This window comes from Triticum dicoccoides, chromosome 4B (genome assembly GCF_002162155.2).
Source record: "Triticum dicoccoides isolate Atlit2015 ecotype Zavitan chromosome 4B, WEW_v2.0, whole genome shotgun sequence".
In the NCBI taxonomy this organism is placed as follows: Eukaryota; Viridiplantae; Streptophyta; class Magnoliopsida; order Poales; family Poaceae; genus Triticum; species Triticum dicoccoides.
In genome coordinates this window covers 460322837-460330051 of record NC_041387.1, presented here as the reverse complement: position 1 = coordinate 460330051, position 7215 = coordinate 460322837, and positions in this window count along the sequence as shown.

Genomic DNA, 7215 nt, shown 5'->3' with positions numbered 1-7215 from the left:
TGGAGGATGGTGGGATGTATGACAAGCGGCGTGATGAAGTAGATCACTTGGGAAGCGAGCACCAACTTGACAAGAGCCGCGCGCCCAATGGTGGTGATGTTCTGGCCCTCATATGTTGTCAATCTGCTTGCCACCTTGTCCACAAGAAATTGCAAGTCAGTGATCTTTAGCTTCCACACAGAGAGTGGTAGGCCCAAATATCGCAGCGGGAAGGAGGCCCTAACAGCCGGCAACCCTTGGGTAATTTGCCCCAAGTCAAGGTTACCGCACCGAATCGGAACCATCGAGCTCTTATGGAAATTGGTGGACAGACCGGTGACATCTCCAAAGCCTCTCAGAATAGTCGCAAGGTTGTCCACATAACTTTTAATCGGAGCTACAAACACGGCTGCGTCATTCGCATAGAGGGAGGTACGAACCATGACACCTCTCCCTCAGAGCTTATGAAGCAACCAGTGGCGGAGACAAGGGGGGCGAGCAGGGGCCTGGCCCCCCCTAACGATCGAGCAATGATGTCTAATTAGCGATACAAAGCATGTAATCCCATGTATATCTACATACTTGCCCCCCCCCTATCTCAGCGTTAAGTTTAGAAAAGGGAATAAGGCCCATGTGAAGCCCACTAGCAGTCAGGTTGGGCTATTGGCTCAAGTCTTCTCCTGGGCGTTGTGTTCTCCTGTGATTAGTACGCAGAAAATTATCCGCAGCCGTTCCAATGCCCTAGGCCGCCCGGCCGCCTCTGCTCTCCCAGCCCTGCTGCTACTCTCGATCCTATTCTTACGGCGACGGCGCGACGCAACCTTCTTCAGTTGCCAAATCTTTCGATACAAAGCATGTAATCCCACGTATATCTACATACTTGCCCCCCCCCTATCTCAGCGTTAAGTTTAGAAAAGGAAATAAGGCCCATGTGAAGCCCACTAGCAGTCAGGTTGGGCTATTGGCTCAAGTCTTCTCCTGGGCGTTGTGTTCTCCTGTGATTAGTACGCAGAAAATTATCCGCAGCCGTTCCGATGCCCTAGGCCGCCCGGCCGCCTCTGCTCTCCCAGCCCTGCTGCTACTCTCGATCCTATTCTTACGGCGACGGCGCGACGCAACCTTCTTCAGTTGCCAAATCTTCCGGATCCAACCAACGGAACTAGCAAGGACACATGGTTTAACACATCACTACATCACACCATCTAGTAATCTCAATTCCCCTGTTGCATCGTTGTTCAATTTATACATCAGCTTTTTGTTGTTTACTTGTTTCGGTTGTGTGCTTTCTGATGGTACGATCCTATCTTGTACCGTCCTTGAGATAATCGTGATCATGATGCGAATTATCTTATATGAGTTTCTATTTGTGATGCAAATTTTTCCTATGTCGAACAGCTAATTGTGAGACTGCGATTCGACAGATACAAAGAGAAAAGCGCCGGAAATGCCTCTACGATTAATTCTTTTTAAGACGGGATTTTCAAGTTCTCAACCTACTGAATTGTTAATGATGCTGATGCGCAAGTTATAAATCCCAGTCGAATTGACACTCATGATAATAATATGTCGGACATGGTAAAAGTTGCAGAACAAGAAAACAACATAACCCCAATTTATCTGCAAGACCTGATAAACATTGTCAAATTGGAGCTACCACCGGACAAGCAAGATGAAGCTCCACATTTCTATATACACCTGAGGGACCATATCAGCCACAAAGTGCCCCTAAACACTCTAACTATTTATTTATCAGTTAAGCACCGCCATATGGGAGACGAGTTACTTCGATATTGAATGATCTTACATGTTGAAAAAGAGTTAGCAGGTAAGTTCTCTTCCAGTGAAATTACTAAACTTTTTCATCTTATTTGGCAATTGTAGAGGTGAATTTAAACTCATATAATCGTATGCATGTTTTTTAGTGTGCAACACATCAGTATATAGTATGGCAATAGTTATTTACTTTTGCTCCAGAAAAAAATGAACTTGACTTGGCCCCCCTATACCTAAATCCTGGCTCCGCCCCTGGAAGCAGCCCCTTTTTTGTTGCTATGTCGAGGATACGCCAAGGAGACCCAGTCTCTCCACTCTTGTTTGTCATAGCTATTGATAAGGAATTTTATGATAACTTCTACACACACAAAAAAACTACACACATTTTTGGTACAAATACAATGAACATGACATGTGAGCGACTACCAGAGTGTCGACTAAACATCTTCTTCTCCACCTGGATTTCTTTTCTGGCGACAAAACAGCTGATTTCTGCCGCCACAGGAACACCGGACTACGATCCGTTGGGGAGTATACATACATACAATACAAAAACATACAGAACCACTGAAGAAAGACAAGATCCTGGACAAGATTCAGAGCAAGATAGAGCTACCTAAGACCCGACGACCAAAGGCTGCTTGCTTCATTCTTGACGGCGGCCTTTACCCCGTCCTCACAGCTGACTCCCGTGTCTGTCTCCATCCGGAGTTGAATCCGTCTCCTCACGCTGGGCGTTACCAACAACAAAAACTGAAACCCACGCTCGCCTAACACTACCAGTTCGAACAAGAACGGGACACCTTGTTCGGCCAAGCCCCATCTCATCTTGTCCTGTACCAGTTTTGAGTTCAGCAAACTCTATTCTCCCAGGACGGTCATTGCGTAACAAGAACCCAAGCAGCCAACCAGAAGACAACACCTACGGCTGCGAACAGCAAAAACTGGACAAATCCAAGGAAATTAAACCGTCCGCGATACCCGCACGTCGACGTGCTACGCTTTACATCGACAAGGCCCAACGGGCGTGTCCCGCTCTGCTCTGCGCCAAACGCACGCCATTATTCTTCTGTCTAGCGCCAATGGGGAGGCACGGACACCTCACCGGAGACACAGCAACAGGGCCGCAATATATAAATATAAATCAGAAAACCAAAACAATTACACTTGTCGAAACTCTGTACTACTCCTTGTCCGCTCTCGTCACTAGCAACGGAATCTTCAAGGTATCACGGTATCACCGGCAAGCTAGCAGAATGTTTTGATTCACCCAACGATTTTAGCAATCACCGTTTTGATTCTGTCGCGTGTAGTATATTTGTGTCATCTTAAGTACTAACGCCATGTCATTATAGGTCAATACTACGAAACCGTGACATGATCCAGTACGTGGCCTGTGCAGCCAAACTAGTCACGTTTCCGTCGGTGGTGGGGAGAAAATATTGATGCGGAACTCGTCAATCCGCAAAAGCCTGTTCTTGTGGGATGTCAACCAGAAAAGCCTAGTTTGTCTTTGCACGTTGTCTTGTTCGGCGATGAACAACACCCTTCCTACAGTAGACTTGCGACAACAAATTGTTTTTCACAAAAGTCCTGCAAAATTCAATTGATCTGACCTCCCACTAAACTATATACACGACTGGTATATCTATGCATTTGACCTTTCGGTACGCTATACAGGCAATCTCCGGTCAAAGCATGTTTGATTCGACCATACTCTACGGATTGGGATGTATTCAACCATTTCCATCATTTCACTTCGTTCCTTGAATTCCAAACAAAAAAGTCACCGTTAAAAGCCTCCGCCGGAAGATCATGCCACATCTTGGAAATCCTAGATTAATTTGCTATGGCCCATCATAATTAAAGTGTTAGTACAATTTAGTAACAAACCAGTGGAAAAGACTACGCAGAACAAGCTGGTTTGGCCATGCAAATTCCCACGGAGACCCTACTCACTAGCAAGTCACCATAAGTCCAGAGCTAAAACATACGCACGAGGCCTCTTTTTCCTCCTGAGCCAACTCCACCACCACCATGATTCCATGAAGAAGGAAGAAGGAGAGAGCCTTTCCCCCGACAAGCAAGGCCATGCATATGAACGTACTCCCTCCGTATCGAAATATAAGTCTTTCTAGTGATTCCACTAGGTGGACTACATACGGAACAAAATGAATGAATCTTCACTTAAAATGCATCTATATACATCCGTATGTGGTTCATAGTGGAATCTTTACAAAGACTTATATTTAAAAACGGAGGGAGTACACGTTACCTTTTTGGCGTGCGGGAACGAACGGTACTTCCACACGGCAGATTAACATAACGTAGGGAGGATCACACTGAAAGGCATCGCACCACCGCCCCCGCACTGTTGACAATAATTTCATCCGAGTCAGAGACACCGACCAAAGTTGCAGTTTCGGCACGTTCTACACTTATTTTCAGCGGGGCGTCACTTTCTTTCCGGACTGAATCCTCGGCGCAGATCGTGGCGCAGCTGATCTGAATCATCTCCATGTCGTGAACTCGTAAGTTCGCCTAGCTGCGTAGCACCCTTTTGCCGTGGGCACTTGCTGCGTCTCACTGCGTGTGGCATGTTCCATTCGCTACTTGCTGAGTGCAAGCAAAACAAGGTCGCAGTCTCCCGGTGGAGCTCGCGCATTAGCGGTGAAGGAGCAGATGGCATCGCTTTACAACTCAAAAAGGCGGGCCAGGATCGGCACGCCTCATCGGTCTCCATTGCTGCCGCCGGCCTGCACCAACCGGGCAAGACTAAGGTGCGAGTGCGAGATGATTGGGAGGGAGGCCGGTCGGGGGCGGGGGTTGGTTGCGCTTGCGCGCACCAGGAACAGGAAGGACAGTGCGGCGAAATCGGGGGCCGACGTCTCTCCGGCAACTGATGTGGACCGCCTCCAATCCGATCCATTCCCTTCCCTTCCATGGCCGTCTTCTCTCTGTGTGTATGCGCCGTTAGGTACTAGGACTGCCACCACTACGAGGTGCATGCCTGCCAACTTGCTGTTCTACTGCTCAAGCTTGCGATCGATGCGGTAGCTAAGCTGGTAACATGCCAAATCGGAATCGCCGTCGCCGACCAGATCCAGCTAGTATGACCTTCGAAAGGGCTTCGACACTCGATTGTTCTTGGCTGCTTGCGTAGACTCAAACTCAATCCGTCCCCCTTTGCTTTAGCACAGAGCGACAGAGGTTTTATTGCTGGAATTGGACTTCTTTTCCTGCTTCCTTTTTTTTTCCCTTTCTCATTGACCTTTTACAGCTTCTGATGCCATGAATCTAGCAGCAGCCTCTGCGACCGGCCTAACTCCAGCTAGTCCTCCGTTGTAAAACAACTCCTCTTGACTTTTATCCCTCCGAATGAGAAATAAACATCCCCGAGTCATATCTGTACTTGAGCATCTTCGGTTATATATTACGATCATTGATATGTTTGAATCAAAGGGTCCAATTGTCGGTAACGTGCGAAGAGGCTAAAATTTCCAAGGGCAGACGTGATCACCGGAACCACCACCACACTGTCTAGTCTAGTGTGGGCACGGCATGGCGAGCACTAGTACTCCCTCTTTTTCGGTTTATAGGGCTCAATTCAAAAATCTCACCGACCAAAATAGATGGTGAGTGGTGGAATAGTTTTTGTAGTTTGCAAAAGCATTCAATTAATGCTCTTGTTTTCTCAAAAATTTATGTTTACCAATGCATGCATGCATAAAGTACATGCATTGATCAATTTTCTCTTAATACTTGCAAGCAATGATTTAATGCACCTTGAAATCTGAACTTGTGATAGGGAACAACCAAATTGAGCCTTATAAAATGGAAAAACTAAAATTTTGAGATAAGCTCTATAAACCGAAAACGAGGGAATACGTAGTAAGAACCTCTAATTACGTGGTACTAGCGATGAAACCAAACCAGGGCCGTCAGCGTCTGACAAGTGTAGCGGTGTCGGGCCCTGGCGCCAAATTAGCACACACCACACAGTGCCTTAATTGATTACAACTTGAGTTATAGGCTGCTCACCGGATTTAGAAAAGCAGTGTCAGGTTGTTGGGGGTATCCCGTCGGACAAATACTATCCCCGTCCCTATAGCAGCAGCAACCGATGCCACCAGCAAATCACCAGTCGTGAAAGCGGCCGCCGGCGGCATCACAAACGCCGGCACGTCATTCGCTAGGCAGCAAACGTGGCTCGGCACTCACTCCGATCCGCTGCGTGCGTACGTAAGATCCAACAATTACTTTGGGTAATCGGTTTGGTCTCAATCACTTTTTTGACCGTCCGATCGTCGCACATCAGGTTGTTGTCGTTGTGCGTTCTGTCCGAACGACGCGGCTCTACTCTCGTACAGGACGTAGCCCATGTGCATGAGTACTAGCTTTTTTGTTTTTCTGTTTACGGGCTATATGGGCTTTTCTTCTTCTTTTTTACCCAGCGGAAAAAGGCAAAGAGGATATGATCGAAGGATGAGAATCGTTGCTAGCTATCTGCATTCTTCCTTGCATGTTATTGTCACTTGTTTTCTTTTTTGAATCATGTTAGGGTCATTTGTTGACCGTAGCTTTCAGGGTCAGCTCTTTGTAACAACTTTCTTTTCATATATTTTTCTCTCATGATTAATTGTTTTTTTTGTTATTTCACTAATATGTTAGTAGAACACTATTCCACTCTTCTCCCTTTTCCTAATTTAGTGTATTCATTTTGTTTTTTAGATTTGTATTCATTTGTTACCATAGATTGAAAATTGATTGGTCAGGGATTTCACTATTTTTTTATTTTTCTCTTCCATTTTTCCATTTTCTGTATTTTCTATTTTGCTTTTTCTTCTTTTTAAAATCATTTTCTATTTTTATTCCACTTATTTATTTATGTCATTTTTTATTCTAATGGTATCAAAGCACATTCCTCCTTTTCGGTACAAATGCTTCTTCATGAGTTTTTCCATCAAAACATTTGTGCGACCAAAAATTTTAAGTCTGGTCACAACTACATGTTTTTTAAATTGGCTCGTAATTATAATCTATTAAGTCGGGTTGCAACTGTTAAGTTTTAGACGGAGTCGCAACCGCGAGGTTTCCAAAATTTGATCACGAACAACCGTCTTTTCAATGTGGCTGCGACTGCAGGCTTTCAAGTCAGGGTTGTAACTGCAAGTATTTAAAGTCGGGTCACAACTGCAAGTTTTCAAAGTCAGGTTGCAACTACAAGTATTCAAAGTCGAGCCACAACTACAAGTTTCCAAAGTCGGGTCGCAACTGCAAGTTTCCAAAGTCGGGTGGCAACTGCAAGTTTCCAAAGTCGGGTCGCAACTGCAAGTTTTCAAAGTCGGATCGAAACTGCAAGTTTCTAAAGTCGGGTCGCAACTGCAAGTTTCCAAAGTCGGGTCGCAACTGCAAGTTTTCAAAGTCGGGTGGCAACTGCAAGTTTCCAAAGTCGGGTCGCAA